Source organism: Salvelinus namaycush, chromosome 8, assembly GCF_016432855.1.
Source record: "Salvelinus namaycush isolate Seneca chromosome 8, SaNama_1.0, whole genome shotgun sequence".
Lineage (NCBI taxonomy): Eukaryota > Metazoa > Chordata > Actinopteri > Salmoniformes > Salmonidae > Salvelinus > Salvelinus namaycush.
Window position 1 is genome coordinate 64,557,561 of NC_052314.1, and position 10,330 is coordinate 64,567,890.

Genomic DNA, 10,330 nt, shown 5'->3' on the forward strand with positions numbered 1-10,330 from the left:
GACCTGGGTGGATGTAGTACTAACTACAGGTACAGCTGTAGTGTTGGTGACAGAGACCTGGGTGGATGTAGTACTAACTACAGGTACAGCTGTAGTGTTGGTGACAGAGACCTGGGTGGATGTAGTACTAACTACAGGTACAGCTGTAGCGTTGGTGACAGAGACCTGGGTTGATGTAGTACTAACTACAGGTACAGCTGTAGCGTTGGTGACAGAGACCTGGGTTGATGTAGTACTAACTACAGGTACAGCTGTAGTGTTGGTGACAGAGACCTGGGTGGATGTAGTACTAACTACAGGTACAGCTGTAGCGTTGGTGACAGAGACCTGGGTTGATGTAGTACTAACTACAGGTACAGCTGTAGCGTTGGTGACAGAGACCTGGGTTGATGTAGTACTAACTACAGGTACAGCTGTAGTGTTGGTGACAGAGACCTGGGTGGATGTTGTACTAACTACAGGTACAGCTGTAGCGTTGGTGACAGAGACCTGGGTTGATGTAGTACTAACTACAGGTACAGCTGTAGTGTTGGTGACAGAGACCTGGGTGGATGTAGTACTAACTACAGGTACAGCTGTTGTGTTGGTGACTGAGACCTGGGTGAATGTAGTATAACTACAGGTACAGCTGTAGTGTTGGTGACAGAGACCTGGGTGGATGTAGTACTAACTACAGGTACAGCTGTAGTGTTGGTGACAGAGACCTGGGTTGATGTAGTACTAACTACAGGTACAGCTGTAGTGTTGGTGACAGAGACCTGGGTGGATGTAGTACTAACTACAGGTACAGCTGTAGTGTTGGTGACAGAGACCTGGGTGGATGTAGTACTAACTACAGGTACAGCTGTAGTGTTGGTGACAGAGACATGGGTGGATGTAGTACTAACTACAGGTACAGCTGTAGTGTTGGTGACAGAGACCTGGGTGGATGTAGTACTAACTACAGGTACAGCTGTAGTGTTGGTGACAGAGACCTGGGTGGATGTAGTACTAACTACGGGTACAGCTGTAGTGTTGGTGACAGAGACCTGGGTGGATGTAGTACTAACTACAGGAACAGCTGTAGTGTTGGTGACAGAGACCTGGGTGGATGTAGTACTAACTACAGGCACAGCTGTAGTGTTGGTGACAGAGACCTGGGTGGATGTAGTACTAACTACAGGTACAGCTGTTGTGTTGGTGACAGAGACCTGGGTGGATGTAGTACTAACTACAGGTACAGCTGTAGTGTTGGTGACAGAGACCTGGGTGGATGTAGTAGTTTCCCAAGATGCTTTTGGGAAACGGGGCCCTGGGTTGTAGAGCTCACAACTACCCCAACAGAGTCCTTCACTGAGCCCAGACACACACCCATGTTGCCTGCCCTGTCCTCTACCACCAGTTCTAACTTCTAACAGCAGGTGGCACTGCAGTCCACAGGGTCATTTTTTTTGGCTCTGGGGCCCACCGCCATAGAACTGTTGAGGGTCCCTTTGCCCGGGCATAGGGTGATGCAGATGATGCCTGTCTCGTTGACACCGTCGGTGAGGTTGGCAGAGCGCTGCCAGTTTGAGGAGCTGCATGCTAACGGGCAGTCAGAGGAGACCACTGAGGTGTAATAACAACAGTTTGAGGAGCTGCATGCTAACGGACAGTCAGAGGAGACCACTGAGGTATAATAATAACAGTTTGAGGAGCTGCATGCTGCCGGGCAGTCAGAGGAGACCACTGAGGTATAATAACAACAGTTTGAGGAGCTGCATGCTAACGGACAGTCAGAGGAGACCACTGAGGTATAATAATAACAACAGTTTGAGGAGCTGCATGCTGCCGGGCAGTCAGAGGAGACCACTGAGGTACAATAACAACAGTTTGAGGAGCTGCATGCTAACAGACAGTCAGAGGAGACCACTGAGGTATAATAACAACAGTTTGAGGAGCTGCATGCTGCCGGGCAGTCAGAGGAGACCACTGAGGTATAATAACAACAGTTTGAGGAGCTGCATGCTAACAGACAGTCAGAGGAGACCACTGAAGTATAATAACAACAGTTTGAGGAGCTGCATGCTGCCGGGCAGTCAGAGGAGACCACTGAGGTATAATAACAACAGTTTGAGGAGCTGCATGCTAACAGACAGTCAGAGGAGACCACTGAGGTATAATAACAAGAGTTTGAGTAGCTGCATTCTAACGGACAGTCAGAGGAGACCACTGAGGTATAATAACAACAGTTTGAGGAGCTGCATGCTAACGGACAGTCAGAGGAGACCACTGAGGTATAATAACAACAGTTTGAGGAGCTGCATGCTAACGGACAGTCAGAGGAGACCACTGAGGTATAATAACAACAGTTTGAGGAGCTGCATGCTGCCGGACAGTCAGAGGAGACCACTGAGGTATAATAACAACAGTTTGAGGAGCTGCATGCTAACGGACAGTCAGAGGAGACCACTGAGGTATAATAACAACAGTTTGAGGAGCTGCATGCTAACGGGCAGTCAGAGGAGACCACTGAGGTATAATAACAACAGTTTGAGGAGCTGCATGCTAACGGACAGTCAGAGGAGACCACTGAGGTATAATAACAACAGTTTGAGGAGCTGCATGCTAACGGACAGTCAGAGGAGACCACTGAGGTATAATAACAACAGTTTGAGGAGCTGCATGCTAACGGACAGTCAGAAGAAACCACTGAGGTATAATAACAACAGTTTGAGGAGCTGCATGCTAACGGACAGTCAGAGGAGACCACTGAGGTATAATAACAACAGTTTGAGGAGCTGCATGCTAACGGAGAGTCAGAGGAGACCACTGAGGTATAATAACAACAGTTTGAGGAGCTGCATGCTAACGGACAGTCAGAGGAGACCACTGAGGTGTAATAACAACAGTTTGAGGAGCTGCATGCTAACGGACAGTCAGAGGAGACCACTGAGGTGTAATAACAACAGTTTGAGGAGCTGCATGCTAACGGGCAGTCAGAGGAGACCACTGAGGTATAATAACAACAGTTTGAGGAGCTGCATGCTAACGGACAGTCAGAGGAGACCACTGAGGTGTAATAACAACAGTTTGAGGAGCTGCATGCTAACGGACAGTCAGAGGAGACCACTGAGGTATAATAACAACAGTTTGAGGAGCTGCATGCTAACGGGCAGTCAGAGGAGACCACTGAGGTATAATAACAACAGTTTGAGGAGCTGCATGCTAACGGGCAGTCAGAGGAGACCACTGAGGTATAATAACAACAGTTTGAGGAGCTGCATGCTAACGGACAGTCAGAGGAGACCACTGAGGTGTAATAACAACAGTTTGAGGAGCTGCATGCTAACAGGCAGTCAGAGGAGACCACTGAGGTACAATAACAACAGTTTGAGGAGCTGCATGCTAACGGACAGTCAGAGGAGACCACTGAGGTGTAATAACAACAGTTTGAGGAGCTGCATGCTAACAGGCAGTCAGAGGAGACCACTGAGGTGTAATAAGAACCCGTTGTTATCAAGGTAATCACATGTATATCTGGGTTGCATCCGGTTTACTCAGCCCAACATCACATGCACAGTAGCACTCAGTGCACCCTGGGAGCAGCGCGAGCAGTGATGTCGTCATTACGTCATCAGAAACCTGGCAGACATTAGATGAATATACATTTTTTTAAATATTTTTTTATCGGCCTCAGTGATAATTATCCAAATAATTCAATGGATATTTTGTGCACAAAGGTGATGACTAAAGTGTCTTACTACACATTTTCAAGTCTGACTGCCTAGCGTCTGTTAAACTGCAGTACCGAAACAAAACTGTTGGAGCAATCGAAACAGTGCTTCTAGACCAGTAACCCTTTTCCCCTTGGAGGAGATGCCTGGTAGCCCTCACTGGGGAGTGGTAAATATCATATGTAACAGCCCCAAGATAATTCAGGGAGTTTCCAGAACTCTCCTTTCCTTTCACCTTTCTGCTGATTTGGACCCTCTGTTTACTCCCAAATATACATCAACATGTTCAGGAGGTCCAGGACTAAAAACATGGGTCATTATTTTACTAGGCAAGTCAGTTAAGAACAACTTCTTATTTTCAAAGACAGCCTAGGAACAGTGGGTTAACTGCCTGTTTAGGAGCAGAACAACAGATTTGTACCTTGTCAGCTCAGGGATTTGAACTTGCAACCTTTAAGTTACTAGCCCAACACTCTAACCACTAGGCTACCCTATAATATCCATATAATTGCTTTGACAGTACAAACTGCTCAAGTGGATTTTGAGGGTTAGTAGTCTTAACCAGTGAGGATGAGATGGCGACATAATTGGCCACAGCCCACTTCTCTCCTAATGAACCTGATTGGTTGAGTTTGAGTGACAGCTGGTTGAACCACTGAAAATACCCACTTCACTTCCCTCTTTTGTTACCCATATAAGGGAACAGCAGTTAAATGTGAGCATTTGATATTGTGCCTAAATGTAACTTGACAACAAAGACTGACTATCAAAAATTATTAAGTAACATCCATTGATACCCTTTGATATCTCTACTACACTACATTGATTAGTGACACAGTCAACTCCTATACAGTGTATGTAATGGTGGTTTGGTACTGTTGAGAATGTTATCACCATGTCTAAATTGGAGCTTGTAAATATCTGTAGCAAGTAAGAAGATTGCATTTGCAGAGTGTTGACAAAATCAAATGTACTTGATGTTGACTTGTACTCAGGAAGTTATGTCAGGAAATAAGTAAGGCTTTTATTAATATGCTAATACAAAGAAATACAACATGTGAGTTGGTTTGAGACACAGAGAGAGAGAACTGTAGGTTGCTGTATGTGTTACAGTTTGTTGTCATGGTGATGTTGAAACGCTTTCTCACAAATCCAGTTGAGTTTGCTGTCACATGACAAGTCATTCCATGACTTTAGAGCACTCTGATCTTCGTGTATCTCAACACAGTCCTCGTTCCCAGTAGGACCTGCATTATCAGGCTGTTTGTCATACCAGTACCTACAGGGTTAAAAACAGTCAGATATAATTGTTAATACCAGTACCTACAGGGTTAAAAACAGTCAGATATCATGGTTAATACCAGTACCTACAGGGTTAATAACAGTCAGATATCATGGTTAATACCAGTACCTACAGGGTTAATAACAGTCAGATATCATGGTTAATACCAGTACCTACAGGGTTAAAAACAGTCAGATATCATGGTTAATACCAGTACCTACAGGGTTAACAACAGTTAGATATCATGGTTAAGACCAGTACCTACAGGGTTAAAAACAGTCAGATATCATGGTTAATACCAGTACCTACAGGGTTAACAACAGTCAGATATCATGGTTAATACCAGTACCTACAGGGTTAATAACAGTCAGGTATCATGGTTAATACCAGTACCTACAGGGTTAATAACAGTCAGATATCATGGTTAATACCAGTACCTACAGGGTTAATAACAGTCAGATATCATGGTTAATACCAGTACCTACAGGGTTAATAACAGTCAGATATCATGGTTAATACCAGTACCTACAGGGTTAAAACAGTTAAATATCATGGTTAAGACCAGTACCTACAGGGTTAAAAACAGTCAGATATCATGGTTAATACCAGTACCTACAGGGTTAACAACAGTCAGATATCATGGTTAATACCAGTACCTACAGGGTTAATAACAGTCAGGTATCATGGTTAATACCAGTACCTACAGGGTTAATAACAGTCAGATATCATGGTTAATACCAGTACCTACAGGGTTAATAACAGTCAGATATCATGGTTAATACCAGTACCTACAGGGTTAACAACAGTCAGATATCATGGTTAATACCAGTACCTACAGGGTTAACAACAGTCAGATATCATGGTTAATACCAGTACCTACAGGGTTAAAAACAGTCAGATATCATGGTTAATACCAGCACTTACAGGGTTAAAAACAGTCAGATATTATGGTTAATACCAGTACCTACAGGGTTAATAACAGTCAGATATCATGGTTAATACCAGTACCTACAGGGTTAACAACAGTCAGACATCATGGTTAATACCAGTACATACATGATTAAAAACAGTCAGATATCATTGTTAATACCAGTAATTACAGGGTTAAAAACAGTCAGATATTATGGTTAATACCAGTACCCACAGGGTTAAAAACAGTCAGATATCATGGTTAATACCAGTACCTACAAGGTTAAAAACCGTCAGATATCATGGTTAATACCACTACCTACAAGGTTAAAAACAGTCAGATATTATGGTTAATACCAGCACTTACAGGGTTAACAACAGTCAGGTATCATGGTTAATACCAGCACTTACAGGGTTAAAAACAGTCAGATATTATGGTTAATACCAGTACCCACAGGGTTAAAAACAGTCAGATATCATGGTTAATACCAGTACCTACAGGGTTAGAAACAGTCAGATATCATGGTTAATACCAGTACCTACAGGGTTAACAACAGTCAGATATCATGGTTAATACCAGTACCTACAGGGTTAAAAACAGTCAGATATTATGGTTAATACCAGTACCCACAGGGTTAAAAACAGTCAGATATAATGGTTAATACCAGTACCTACAAGGTTAAAAACCGTCAGATATCATGGTTAATACCACTACCTACAAGGTTAAAAACAGTCAGATATCATGGTTAATACCAGTACCTACAGGGTTAACAACAGTCAGACATCATGGTTAATACCAGTACATACATGATTAAAAACAGTCAGATATCATTGTTAATACCAGTAATTACAGGGTTAAAAACAGTCAGATATTATGGTTAATACCAGTACCCACAGGGTTAAAAACAGTCAGATATCATGGTTAATACCAGTACCTACAAGGTTAAAAACCGTCAGATATCATGGTTAATACCAGTACCTACAGGGTTAAAAACAGTCAGATATCATGGTTAATACCAGTACCTACAGGGTTAACGACAGTCAGATATCATGGTTAATACCAGTACCTACAGGGTTAACAACAGTCAGATATCATGGTTAATACCAGTACCTAGAGGGTTAAAACAGTCAGATATCACGGTTAATACCAGTACCTACAGGGTTAAAAACAGTCAGATATCATGGTTAATACCAGTACCTACAGGGTTAAAAACAGTCAGATATCACGGTTAATACCAGTACCTACAGGGTTAAAAACAGTCAGATATCATGGTTAATACCAGTACCTACAGGGTTAAAAACAGTCAGATATCATGGTTAATACCACTACCTACAGGGTTAAAACAGTCAGATATCATGGTTAATACCAGTACCTACAGGGTTAACAACAGTCAGATATCATGGTTAATACCAGTACCTAAAGGGTTAAAAACAGTCAGATATCATAGTTAATACCAGTACCTACAGGGTTAACAACAGTCAGATATCATGGTTAATACCAGTACCTACAGGGTTAAAAACAGTCAGATATCATGGTTAATACCAGTACCTACAAGGTTAAAAACAGTCAGATATTATGGTTAATACCAGCACTTACAGGGTTAAAAACAGTCAGGTATCATGGTTAATACCAGCACTTACAGGGTTAAAAACAGTCAGATATTATGGTTAATACCAGTACCTACAGGGTTAGAAACAGTCAGATATCATGGTTAATACCAGTACCTACAGGGTTAAAAACAGTCAGATATCATGGTTAATACCAGTACCTACAGGGTTAAAAACAGTCAGATATTATGGTTAATACCAGTACCCACAGGGTTAACAACAGTCAGATATCATGGTTAATACCAGTACCTACAGGGATAAAAACAGTCAGATATCATGGTTAATACCAGTACCTACAGGGTTAAAAACAGTCAGATATCATGGTTAATACCAGTACCTACAGGGTTAGAAACAGTCAGATATCATGGTTAATACCAGTACCTACAGGGTTAAAAACACTCAGATATCATGGTTAATACCAGTACCTACAGGGTTAACAACAGTCAGATATCATGGTTAATACCAGTACCTACAGGGTTAAAAACAGTCAGATATCATGGTTAATACCAGTACCTACAGGGTTAAAAACAGTCAGATATTATGGTTAATACCAGTACCCACAGGGTTAACAACAGTCAGATATCATGGTTAATACCAGTACCTACAGGGATAAAAACAGTCAGATATCATGGTTAATACCAGTACCTACAGGGTTAAAAACAGTCAGATATCATGGTTAATACCAGTACCTACAGGGTTAGAAACAGTCAGATATCATGGTTAATACCAGTACCTACAGGGTTAAAAACACTCAGATATCATGGTTAATACCAGTACCTACAGGGTTAACAACAGTCAGATATCATGGTTAATACCAGTACCTACAGGGTTAAAAACAGTCAGACATAATTTAGAACATCACAATCCTAAATAATATGCAGACATGTTTCATAGTTGACTTTGTTGCCTGCCATCAATGACAATTTCCTCTATAGAAAAAGGTTGATTGTTTTATTGACAGATTAGTTATCATCTCTCACCTTGTGGTCAGTGGGGTGCCGTCCACCCATTTCCAGGTCCCCTCAGTAACAGAGTCAGTCAGACCAATCCAGAATCTCTTATTGAGGTTGAAGAGAAACTCCTGTTGTTGAGAAAGATAAATATATATTAATGTTTGATCATTTCTAACCATCTCTCTCTCTTTCTCACTCCCACCTGTTCCTTATCACTGTTTATGATCACCAGGTCTGTTCCTCTCTCCAGACAGTCCTCTCTGCTCTCCTCCCAGGTTTTAGTCTCAGTAGACAGGAAGTACCAACTGGATTCAAACTTCTGCCAGCCTTCAGGACAGGTTTGTTCTACAAGAATATAACATGAATTTCCTTCAACTTATCACCCTGGATACTTAATGAAAGAATACAGACACACTATATAGTTTGTTGGATGAATGATAATTTGTTACTGTAGGTTTACTCACTGCAATTGGTAAGCCTCCCGCTAAGAAAATCTCTCTCAGTCTGTAGTTGGTCTCTTTCTTTAGTCAGGTTGTTGTAACTGGTCTGTAGCTGGTCTCTCTCTTTAGTCATGGTGATGTAAATTGTCTGTAGCTGGTCTCTCTCTTTAGTCAGGTTGTTGTAACTGGTCTGTAACTGGTCTCTCTCTGTAGTCAGGTTGTTGTTACTGGTCTGTAGCTGGTCTCTCTCTTTAGTCAGGTTGTTGTAACTGTTCTGTAGCTGGTCTCTCTCTTTAGTCAGGGTGTTGTAACTGGTCTGTAGCTGGTCTCTCTCTGCAGATAAGTTCTTTGAGATGTTGCTGTCTGCAAAAACAATAAAGACGAAGTTGCTTACTAAAATAGATCATATCAGAACTATTAAATCTGAATTATAAGAACTATTTAAACAGTGAACAAAAATATAAATGCAACATGTGTTGGTCCCATGTTGCATGAGATGAATTAAAAGATCCCAGAAATGTTCCATATGCACAAAAACGCTTATTTCTCTCAAATGTGTTTACATCCCTGTTCGTCAGCATTTATCCTTTGCCAAGATAATCTATCCACCTAACAGGTGTGGCATATCAAGAAGCTGATTAAACAGCATGATCATTACACAGGTGCACCTTGTGCAGCAGAGAATAAAAGGCCTCTTTAAAATGTGTAGTTTTGCCACAGATGTCTCAAGTTTTGAGGGAACGTGCATCTGGCATGATAACTGCAGGAATGTCCACCAGAGCTGTTGCCAGATAAATTAATGTTCATTTCTCCAACATAAGCTGACTCCAATGTTGTTTTAGAGAATTTGGCAGTACGTCCAACTGGCCTCACAACTGCAGACCACATGTAACCACGGAAGCCCATGACCTCCACATCTGGCTTCTTCACCTGTTGGATCGTCTGAGGGAGGGTGCTGAGAAGTATTTATGTCTGTTATAAAGCCCCTTTGTGGGGAAAAACTCATTCTGATTGGCTGGGCCTGGTTCCCCAGTAGTTGGAATCTGGCTGCCAAGTGGGTGGACCTATGCCCTCCAAGGCCCACCCATGTCTGAACCTCTGCCAGTCATGTGACATCCATAGATTAGGGCCTAATGAATTTATTTCCATTGACTGACATGAACTGTAACTCAGTGAAATCTTAGAAATGTTTGCATGTTGCATTTATATTGTTGTTTAGTATAGATATACTGTAGACTTACATTGGACAGACTGGCCTATGATCGCAGCCAGTAGGAGAACACACAGCAGCCCCAGACACACTGCAGCAACTCCAGAGGGTCTCTTCCACCACTGAAAATGTACTGAATCACAAATGACTAAAGCTCTTTGGTAATGTTATTTACTGTATCATCCAGGATTGGGACAAATTAAAACTGTTGTACTACAGGATAATCTCACCTG